The sequence below is a fragment of the Pezoporus occidentalis genome, unplaced genomic scaffold, assembly GCF_034315485.1.
Source record: "Pezoporus occidentalis ecotype Australia unplaced genomic scaffold, CSIRO_AGI_Poc_V1 ctg25, whole genome shotgun sequence".
In the NCBI taxonomy this organism is placed as follows: domain Eukaryota; kingdom Metazoa; phylum Chordata; class Aves; order Psittaciformes; family Psittacidae; genus Pezoporus; species Pezoporus occidentalis.
The window spans coordinates 4,531,892-4,542,380 of NW_026914394.1; the positions used below are offsets into that span (position 1 = coordinate 4,531,892).

The window sequence follows — 10,489 nt, forward strand, 5'->3', positions numbered from 1 at the left end:
CTTGGCTTTTGCTTTCAAAATGCAAAAAAACCTCAATACATACCCAAACTCTTAGAATTAGTATCACACTTACTGGTTCCCTTTCCTATTTGCATTAATTACCTGTTGTGAATAGTAGGATGTCTCTGGGACTGGATGGTGACTCATTAAAAGTGACTTCATGGTGGCAGACTGTCTTTGTTACCACTATTCCAAATCAATTTCGGCCCTTGATCTGTGAGCTGAATTGTTTGCTTTCTAAAGGGAACAGACTGGCATCAGTAAAACATCTATTATTTCCAGAAGTGTAATGAATGCTCAGCACTCTTCTCTCAGGCCAGGTTTACTTGCGGCATAGGCTTGCAGCAATGAACCAGTTATTTTTTATTTATCTTCCTTTTACACTCTCATGTGGAAGATAACTACTTTTAAAGTTATGATAATAACTGGTACAAGACTTAAATACAAGCAATTAGACAACACTGCATTATTCCGAAAGGAGTCCCACAAAGTTCTTTAACACTTCAAGGCATATATTTCCATACTGCTGATGTGATCTCATTCCCATTCTGCTCCAAAAGCTGGAGAATTTCCACAGATAAGGCCTACTTTTGTAGTATAGTTAGGCTTTCAAAAGATCTGCCCCCAAGAGATAATGTGGAAAGCCTTAAAGGTTAGGAGATTACCATTTATGTTTGGCCTTATATAGGACTCTGGCTTTAATTTATACAACCACAATTATTGTATGTCTGGTTTTGGGGGTTTATTTTTTAAAGCAAGATCTCAGACCTGAGAACAAATTGCACTAATATAAAAGCATTACAGATTTCCTATAGGCATTATTCTGAAGCAGAAAAGAGATTAGAATAGAGAGTGGGAGCTTCTGATGTAAAAATGTCTAGTGTGATAAGAGGTCTGAATTTTAGACCTATAATGAGATAAAAATGCAAACTTCCTTTGGAGTAGGCAGATCAGTGCTTGTGTCTCAGTCCGAACATTTTGGATGTGACATTTAAAACAATCCCATTGCAAAATAGCAAACAGTGAGGCAAATAAAAGAAAACTGAAAATCCACCCTCTTATTTTTGTCCTTCTTTACCTTGGTATGAATGCTGATTTAAAGTCATTAGGAAAAAGAAGCATGCAGAATCACTTAAACTGCATGATTCCACCATGTTTGCATAGGTGCACTCACAGCTAACAGTTACGGCAGTGGCTCTAATGCAAAGAGGCTCTGTGTCATATATATATTTACAAAGCTGTATATGTGCAAGATGGAAGCTTTCCCTAATAACTAAAGCAGCTGATTTGGAAAAACATCTGTGTGCTGCATTAGAAAACTTGCTAAAGTGAATCAACATGCCTGCCAGCAAAGATCTATGATCAACAGTGATATGGTGACAGCCTTTTCGTAGCCTTTTTCCACTGACAGTATGACTTAATCAGCTATACATAATTCTGTTCATAGGATCTAGCTTTTATGAATCAGGAGGTCCTATAGTAATCATAAGGAATAGTAAAGTGGAAGATTCTTACTTAAGGATGGTAATGACTGTATTTTGTTACTGAGACTTGTAGAAACCTCACAGCATCATGAAAAAGGGCTTGATATTGATCTTATAGATGAAGCAACTAAGCGTGTGGGTGACACCATTTTCTCAATAGCAGGTAACAAGTGAATAAAAGCAAAGAACAGAAAGAACTTAATATTCTGCTTCTGAGTTTGTACAGATGTATCTATCACCCTTAGTTAATCCAACAAGAGAAAGCAAGTTATGTCACGTAAAAGCCGATTGATTTGCCAGTAGTTAATGTGACAAATAGACAGCAACAGACAAATTAAGTAATTACATTCCCTTCCAGAAGATAAACAGCAATATTACTGTAAATTAAGATAATTTAGCTTCATTCTGCTTTGACTACTTCTGCTGAGATGTTCATTGTGTCTGTGACAGTGAGCTGTACTTACACATTCTGCTTCAGTAGCAATATAGAAACAATTCCTGTCAAAATCCCTGGTGCAGATTCAAGGTATGGAAGAATGATGAATGTCATAGGCTTCATTAAAGATGTATTGGCTTAGACTTGGCTGGAAGACAAACTACATCTACTAGCATATTAGTGAACACACTAAAACATATCTTACTCCTTACTCATGGGTAATAAGTTTTCTGCTATGACTATCTCCAGTGAAAGAGTTTTGAAGATATGCCTTACACTCCCTTTCAGGCCTTGGACCTTTCAGTATGGCACCTCCCCAAACTGTTCACCTTCTCACTTCCTGTCAAACAGAAGTGTTTAAATGTCTTTTTTCCTCAAGTCAAAAAAACACCTATTGCGAAAATACTGGTGGTGTGTATCGCTAAATGTTTTTAATTCCAGGAAAGCAGACAGGACCTTATGTGGAAGATCCCTGTCCTTTTGATATCTTAGGCTGGCCAGGAAAAAACATGAACAACTAAAGGCAGAGAATAGTGGAATTTGGCACTTGCTCATCAACTTCTTCCAAACACTGACCAAAATGGATGCCAAACAGGTGATAAAATTCAATTAGGAATTGTGCTGTTGAAAAGCCAATTCTTGTCTCTTCTTGAGCCACACATCTGCTATAGTTGAGATAAATGAAGTAAGCAATTAGGAATTAGCACAAGATACAAAATAAAAGGACTGAGTGAAGGAAGACATTGGAGATCTTGTTTCTTCACAAGAAGTGGAGAAAAGTACTGAAAAGTACTCCACAAATGAAGTACTTTACTCAGGAGCAAATGGAGAAATTCTCCCCCAGGTTTCAGATGGGTTCTCTGTCAAACCTTTTCTTCTTAGACTGAGAGGAAGTCACTTTGATCAGTGCTGGAGAAAAGTTGATAAATGGGATTGATACCAGCCTGTATGTTTTTGCCCACACTCTGTGTGGCCACACTAGACTTACTGAGGGCAAAAAGATTATCTTTCAACCCTAAAGGCAGGACACAGAACCCAAAAGCAAAACACTGAAGAAAAGAAAATGCCAAAACAAAACCACAAGTAAGACTGAGGGTCAGAGGTTCAAAGCAAGGACACCACTTAAAAATGACACACAGAGGACACCACACAGACGAAGATTCCAGGGAGCCCCTAGATTCCCAGAGGAGCTCTGCAAGGTGTGCAAGACAGAAAGTAGGGCTGGTTTCTCATGCACGTGATGCTTCTGAATAAGTGGTGTGATCTGAACTGTGGATGCTCATTTTAATCAGTGCCTTGAAAAATCTGAAAACCTAAAAGCCTTGGAAACTGAAGTTTGATGTATCCTCAGAGCAAGATAGGATGAAGAGTTCCTTCCAATCATCCTACCAACAGACCTCAGCCAAGACTTGGAGAAAATGAACTAAATTGAGTTTTAAGCTTTTGGCACATGACATTTTGATCTCTTTATATGAACACTCCCAAGAGAACCAAAATGGGAAGTAGTTTCGAGACAACTAGTGGGAGACTAAAACCAATTCTGAATACATGGCCTGTGAAGCTCTAAGGTTTCTTTATTTCTCATTCTGTGTCAGCAGTTCTTTTCTGTAGCGATTTAGTGTGGTCAGGCAGCAAATATGATTTAAACTGGAGCAGCTTAAGACGTCATTGCAGCTTATTTTTCTTCCTGAGATAAAAGAATTCTTTATGAAGGCGTGTAAGCATGCCTCAAACAAACCAACACAAAGCCACCTGACATTTCAAAAAGCCGCCTTTAGCTACTTGAATTAAGAGGGCAAATTGTGTACTGAGGCAGTGCTGAAGCATGCTCAGGCTGTTTTGTCAACTGTTTCAAGTAGTATCTAGAAGATGGTTAGGAGGAACAGATGTAATAGATCTTATTGCTTCATCCAGTTCTAAGAGAACATCTGACTACTGACTAACACAGATAAAATGAATCATTCACCTGAGATGTAGCTGGTGACCATTTCATCAAACCAGGACTGACGAGGTGAAGACCTGACCCAGCTTCAAATAAGAGTAATTCCACCCATTCTGGACTGTGTGGCAACCTGGTGTTCTGATAATGAGGTACACACGAGATTAACAGATTAGGATCACATGCCTCGGTTGCCTTTTAATAACTATTGTGCAAACATAATTGAGTTGAAACACCTCTAGTGTCTCAAAGACATACAAAACCATTTAAGCCCCAGTTATTATTAGCAGCCTATAGTTGTTTAATGTTATGAAATATCTTATCAAACCATAGGCTACGTTAGGTGTTCATAATAAGAATATACCTTTTATCTTTCCTTTGAATTATCGGCATATGTTGGGCAACTGCTTCCTGTCTCCACTGCGGAAGTGAAAAGGGATTTCAAACAGAATAAGGCTTTAGAGCTTCAGCCAAAGGTAGAAGGGCTATGGAAACGAATTCTCTTTACAGCATCTCAAATCAAGTAGTGTTCCAAAAGTGGAAAACAAACTCAACTCCAGCACCAGAAAAGAGGAATAAAAATGAGCTTTTGTAGGTAGAAAATAAAAATGAAGCTCTGTCAAGAAAGCAACTATTAAGAAAGGCACATCATTGCTTGTGACTAACACATCAGTATCAGGAGTGAAAAGGACAAATTCCCATCTTTCGTAACTCCACGTAATACATGAATCAAGAAGGAATGCATTATGTGACTTCTTTGCCATGAAAATTAGAGCACTGCCATCAGTAACGAGGTTGAACTGACATTTCTGTTATGATTCTGATTGCTTATGGAATTTTTCAGTATCTTGACTTCTATGTTTTTAACTGAGAACACCTTTAAAGTGCATTTTTAAATGCAGAGGAAAAATGCATTCTAGCTGTCAGCCAAGTGACAGACAGAAAAGTCTCCTTTCCAGGATTAGTAATAATGGTTTTGCATGTTAATAAAATGTTGTTCTAGTCATTGGAAGCAATACTTTGAAGTCTTCTATAATTTTCTGCTCAAGGTTGTCATGCATTTTACAGATATTAAGTATGTCTCAGCTTTCCTATAACAAGAAAAACTATTGGCCCTGCAATAGACATCTGGGCCTCTGGAGCCAGGTGTGAGAGACAGGTATGTAAAAAATTATTATATCTGAAAAACAGATATATATCCCATCTTGTCATCACACAGGGCACTGGAAAAATGAATTAATATCTGTGAAGCAGTCATAAGTGTTAAAAAAAAGCAAACCCAAGGCTGAAATAATTCTGCATTCACAGTAGGTATGTTAATGTGCAGTACATAAACATTTGACCATGCATTAGAAAAGAGTAAGAAGATAAAACCCTTAAAAACTCCATTGCCAAAGGAAATGGAATCTCTTCAAAAGCAGTGTGTGATCATATTATTAGCTGTAAGTCTGGCATTTCTAAATTCTGAGCAACCTAGTGTTCTTTGAATGTAATTTGTACATGTAATTTCTTGTGTTTGAAAACAAATAGAGAAAACGAGCAGAATTTCATCTTGGCAACCCCACAGGTAGTCTGAAATATTTCAAACTATCATACAGAACTTTGCCACATGGATTAATGAAATAAATAACAGTCATTGTATGTGTGAAAGAGAACTAAATGGATCTAAACTTATTTGCTGACAAAGGAAGGGGGCCAAACCTTGGTTCCAAGCTGAACAGGTAAATGACCTCTAGTGAGCACAGGCTTTTTTCCTGTTACTCCAAAGCCTGGTCCTCTTTGCCTTGTCCCTTCAGTTTGCCTCTGGTCACTTTTTCCTACTCCCACCTCTTCATCCTAGCCCTGTTCTATTTAACCACCAGATCCCAGCCCCTGATCCTTATGTTTCTAATGCCAGTTCCAGTTTCCTACCCCAGCTGGGTCAGAGCCCAAACCTTTGGCCTTAACATCTTCTTTCACTTCATTCCTGTCTTATCGGTTGTGCTGTTGCTTCTCCATTTCAGCTTCAGACCTCCCTTCCATTTTTTTATTTTCAGCTCCCTTTCATCTGTCCTCCCACTGGTGGCCCTATTGGTCTTTTTGGACTTCTCATTCAGTCTCAGTCTCTCTTTCATGACTTCTACCCTCACAACACACTCCTGAATTAAACTAAAAAAACCCACAGTTAGCTGGAGACAGAAAACACAGGAGAGAAGACTTCAGTACAAAACTGCTATAAATCTAGAATTTTCCATTCTGTGTATTAATGTAGAATCAGTGCTGAAAAGATGAAGCAACTTACATAGAATCACAGAATCATAAAATAATTAGGGCTGGAAAGGACCTTAAGACCATCTAGTTCCAACCCCCCTGCCATGAGCAGGGACACCTCACACTAAACCGTGTCACCCAAGTATGTTTTACAAGGGCTCTCTCCGATGGATATCTTGCTTAAATGGTCTGAAATAACAGGCACATCATTTCTAATTTCCTTGCAATTGAGTAACTCAGTTTCAGAATTATCCCCATAATCATCCCTTATATGCAGAAACTACATATTTACTAGAATCCTTTAAAATTTGTATCCTCCTACTCGGGTAGAAATTGTATTACAACATAGAACTGTATTTCTAAAATTACAAAGAAGTCTATTTTACAAGCAGAGTAAATAAAAGCAAAGTTAAATGATTGAGGCAGCGTCCCTTTGTGAAAGTTTTGGTAAGGTGCATGTAAATTCTGTGCTAAAGCTCAGCTCAGTAAAAAGAATTTTCCCCTCTGAAAAAGAAATGAAAACTCCATGAAGACAAATTGCAGTCAACACTTTTTGTCTAGGTTCATTATTGGAAACTATATTATCCTGTATCATTCTATTTCTAGACAAATGAGTAAGTGCAAAAGGGTAAGATTTGCTTAAGGGAGCCATTATTTTGAAATATTTACCAATAACAGAACATAAAATATCATAGATACTGAGGCCATTACACATACAAACACAAACTATTTATCAGAACTCCATCCTCACCTCAAAATTACCAGTGTCAACACTGAAAATAGATTTTGCTCCTTCACTCTGTTTCACTGGTTCGCCCTCTTCCTTTAAATTTTGACTGAAACCTCTTTTTACTTCCTGATACTCCAAATTACTTTCTCCCTCCTCATTATTTAGCTCTGTAAAGCAGAGACAGTATAAAGGCAAAATCTATACTATACATTGAGTGGGGGAATCAATTAAAGAATAATGTGCATAAAAGACAGTTAAAATTACTAGAAAAATTAGTAGGCTCTAGAGTGACATGAAAAAATCATAACGATGCTTTCTACATGTGTTCACTTTCACAGAGAAGACCTCAAAACACCAACTTTTTACCAAACAAGTGTCAGACAGCTCCACCATTCTCCCAAATTTACAGAGTTAAACTGAAGCACACACTGGGAAAGCAATTTGGTTACAGTGTGCATCATCTGAATTGAGAGCAGAACCCAAGATGTATCATACTCTCTTGTCAGATTTCCGTCCTTCACCAATGCACAAGAGTCAAATAAGGCAGTGTCAAACCAGATCCTCCTCTTTAGAATGCACCTAGCATCAGTCCTTCTCTTTTAGTCCTCTGAGTGACAGCATCTCACTGTACTGCAAACATGCACCCCTTAAACTTCTGTTCCCCTTTCAGTTTTAAACCTTATGCTGTCATCTGCCTACTACTTACGTGTGATAAAACATGTTGTCTACACTAACCCTGATGTCAGTTTGAGCTGTTACTCCTCATCAGGGCTAGTTACACCATCTTGGCATGACAGTTTGGTTTAATTGCACAATTTGCCACCAGATTACTTCTGAAGGTAATTTATGCAGCTCTTTGCCTATTAATAATTGGATTATGTGCCTAAAGAAAAACATTCCATGTAGGTCTGAGGATGAGGATTGCTGCAGATCCAAACAGCTCTATCAGTAGTTCATAATTAATCTGTTTCTTAGAAGCTTGGCTGGTAGAAATGTGTCCCAAGAATGTTAGTATGAATGCTTGTTCTCAGCATTTAAGTAGTGGTCACTGCAGAGGTACAATTAACTTCACTGTAAATGGAACAGCTAAATCAGATGGTTTAGCTTCTTCCCCAGGTCCCTTTTGCTCTAAGCTGTGTTCAGTCAGAGAACTCTTTCTATTTGCTGGAAAATTAAACCATCCCAGTTCTGGTGGCCAGTAAATTGTGGAGTTAGGATAATTAAATAAGAGGCTGCATACTTTTCACATTAATAGTAGTTTAGATAAAGATTGCAATTATTCTTAACAATTACATGAATTGCTACTGTTATAATTATACATATATTTATGTTTATGACTTCACTGGGAAGGCTTGTAAACAGTTGTAAGAAATAGAAAGCCAAAGAGACAGTTCCATGGCACCAAGTATTGTGAAAACGGGATTTAAGTACAGCCAAAACAATCTCTTGGAAGTCAGTATCATCACCAGTAAGTCAGTTAAAGATTTGCAGAAGAGTCTGGGTTGCAAGCATCTGCCAAAGTTGGCAGGTTTTATCAGGCTTGGTAGAGCTAGAGCTTCACTGCAGAAAAGACTCATATTTACAAGGATTATAGTTTGGCACTCAGAGAATAGAAGTATCCTGTTTTGGACACAGTTCTGAAAGCTGCTCCTGAATTACCTAGATAATTTGTCTGTTATTGAAGTGTGTCCTGCAAAGGTCTTTGATCTGTGTTTGTTTTTCTGAAAGCTGAAGGACCTCGTTGTTAAGTTGAAACATACTCTTCAGCAGAGAGAACTGTTGCAGGCATCTGTGTAGTAACTTAAATTGATATTAGCAATAGTGGACAAAAAGAAAGGTCAAGATGTGTTGCAGAGTCCAAACCACTAGTCCTTACTGGAAGAGGTCTGTGTTTTGCAATTGGAATGGGAAAACAAGGTGATGTGGTTTTCTTCTGACATAAAAGATGATGCCCATGGTCAGTGAAGAGCCTCCCACTCCCACTTCAAGTCCTTAACATCTCATCAAAAGAGAAACTACTTTTATTTCAATCTTCCAGCCATTACATAGTTAATTCAGTCACTGAGGCAGGTAACTCAAAGTTCATTTCTAATGCTTTATATAAATAATTCCAAATAATTGAAGAACAGAGCATGTCAATTATTCTCACCCAAGAATCATGGCAAGTACAAATTAATTGCATTGTATAAATGAGTATACTAATTGATATAAAAAGACTTTGGCACTTCATAACATTTCAGCCTTCTTTGAAGACAAATTTCATTAAGTTTGGAGAAAGAAACCACCCTTACTTCAACTCCAACTCAGTTCTATCTTACACTCAGTCAGTACAAGTGGAAGATTGTGTAAGACTGATCATTAAACTGTGATAAGTAACTTTATTTGTTCCACATCAGTGTTGTAATAATTCCAAGTAGAAATTGTTACATGGGTTCTGAAAAATAAGAGAAAAATGTCCAAAAGTAAAATAACATGAAATACAAAACCAACTGAGAATGTCCTATATTCCTAAACATCTCTTGACTACTTGATTTGGGAATACTCAAGTTGTAAAGGTGATTTGAACCCTTCTGGATTCAACTGGCTGATAAATCTCTTTTTACCCTGGTGGTTGAATTCTGATATGAACAGGAAACAAAGAAAGGATAAGTTGGAAAATAAACAACAGAGGAATAAGGGGAATCACAAAGAAAAACAAGGACAGGAATTCAGGTTTTGGAACAAAATAGCTATTAGCAACTGAACAAGATGCATGAAGACATTTCAAAAGACAAATACCTGTTAGACTGGAATTAGATGTTCCTGCACCCCAGGAAGTTGTAGGACTTACATGAGTTCTCTCTTTTCAACACAGTATTATTAACCTCACCAAGTCTTGAATCAGACTCTGAAACCATGACATTTACCACTGTATTTGGTTTGGGTTTGTTGATTTTTTTTGTATTTTCTTGAATGTCTTCTGCTTAAACTTAGCTGGAGAGCAAGGTCTCTACAGCTATGCTGCCTGCGGGGCTGTCAATCCTGCAGTTAGCTGACTGGTGCTTAAACACTATCTGGCCAACAAACTGATGGCTTTTGAGCTGAGGTTCACCCATCCTTCCCTCACTAGAGACTCTTTTCTCAACCACAGAAACACAGTCCCCATGTCTTTGAAAGGCAAAGCTACTGTATTGAAACAAAACTCACTCTGAATCAAATGACCAGGAGCTTGATCTTTAAAAAGGACCTCAAGTATCACAAAAGTCATTATTAAATCCTAACACGTAGTGACACTACTGACATAACCGAGGTTAAAAGGGTGCTTTCTAATAGAGTATTTTCCTAACATATATTCTAAATAAGTTAATCCTCAACTTTACCATAAAATAATTGATCTGATTAAATCTGATTTCGTCTGAAAAACACAAGTGATGCAATTACAACTGTCAAAAGATCTGATAGCAATCTAGCCTTTTTCCTTGTTCATGTCCAATACTCATTGATTCCTCCTGGTCTTCTTTACTTGACTCTGCTCCAGCCACATCACTGTCATTCATCCTCTCACTTTGTACAGTGCAACTTCAAGCACTGAGCCTGGTTTTGAGGTCCCTAAGGTAAAATTCTCAAACTGCTCAAGCTTAAGGCACCCAGCAGTTGAGTAATTTGACTCT

The 10,489-nt window shown here is 37.8% G+C and overlaps 1 protein-coding gene across 1 annotated transcript in view; it reads left to right on the forward strand.

The window, feature by feature from the left end:
* The window catches only part of PRPF38A (pre-mRNA processing factor 38A), a 149,305-nt gene that overhangs the window by 75,588 nt on the left and 63,228 nt on the right, over positions 1-10,489 (forward strand). The gene's annotated exons all lie outside the window — the stretch shown is intronic.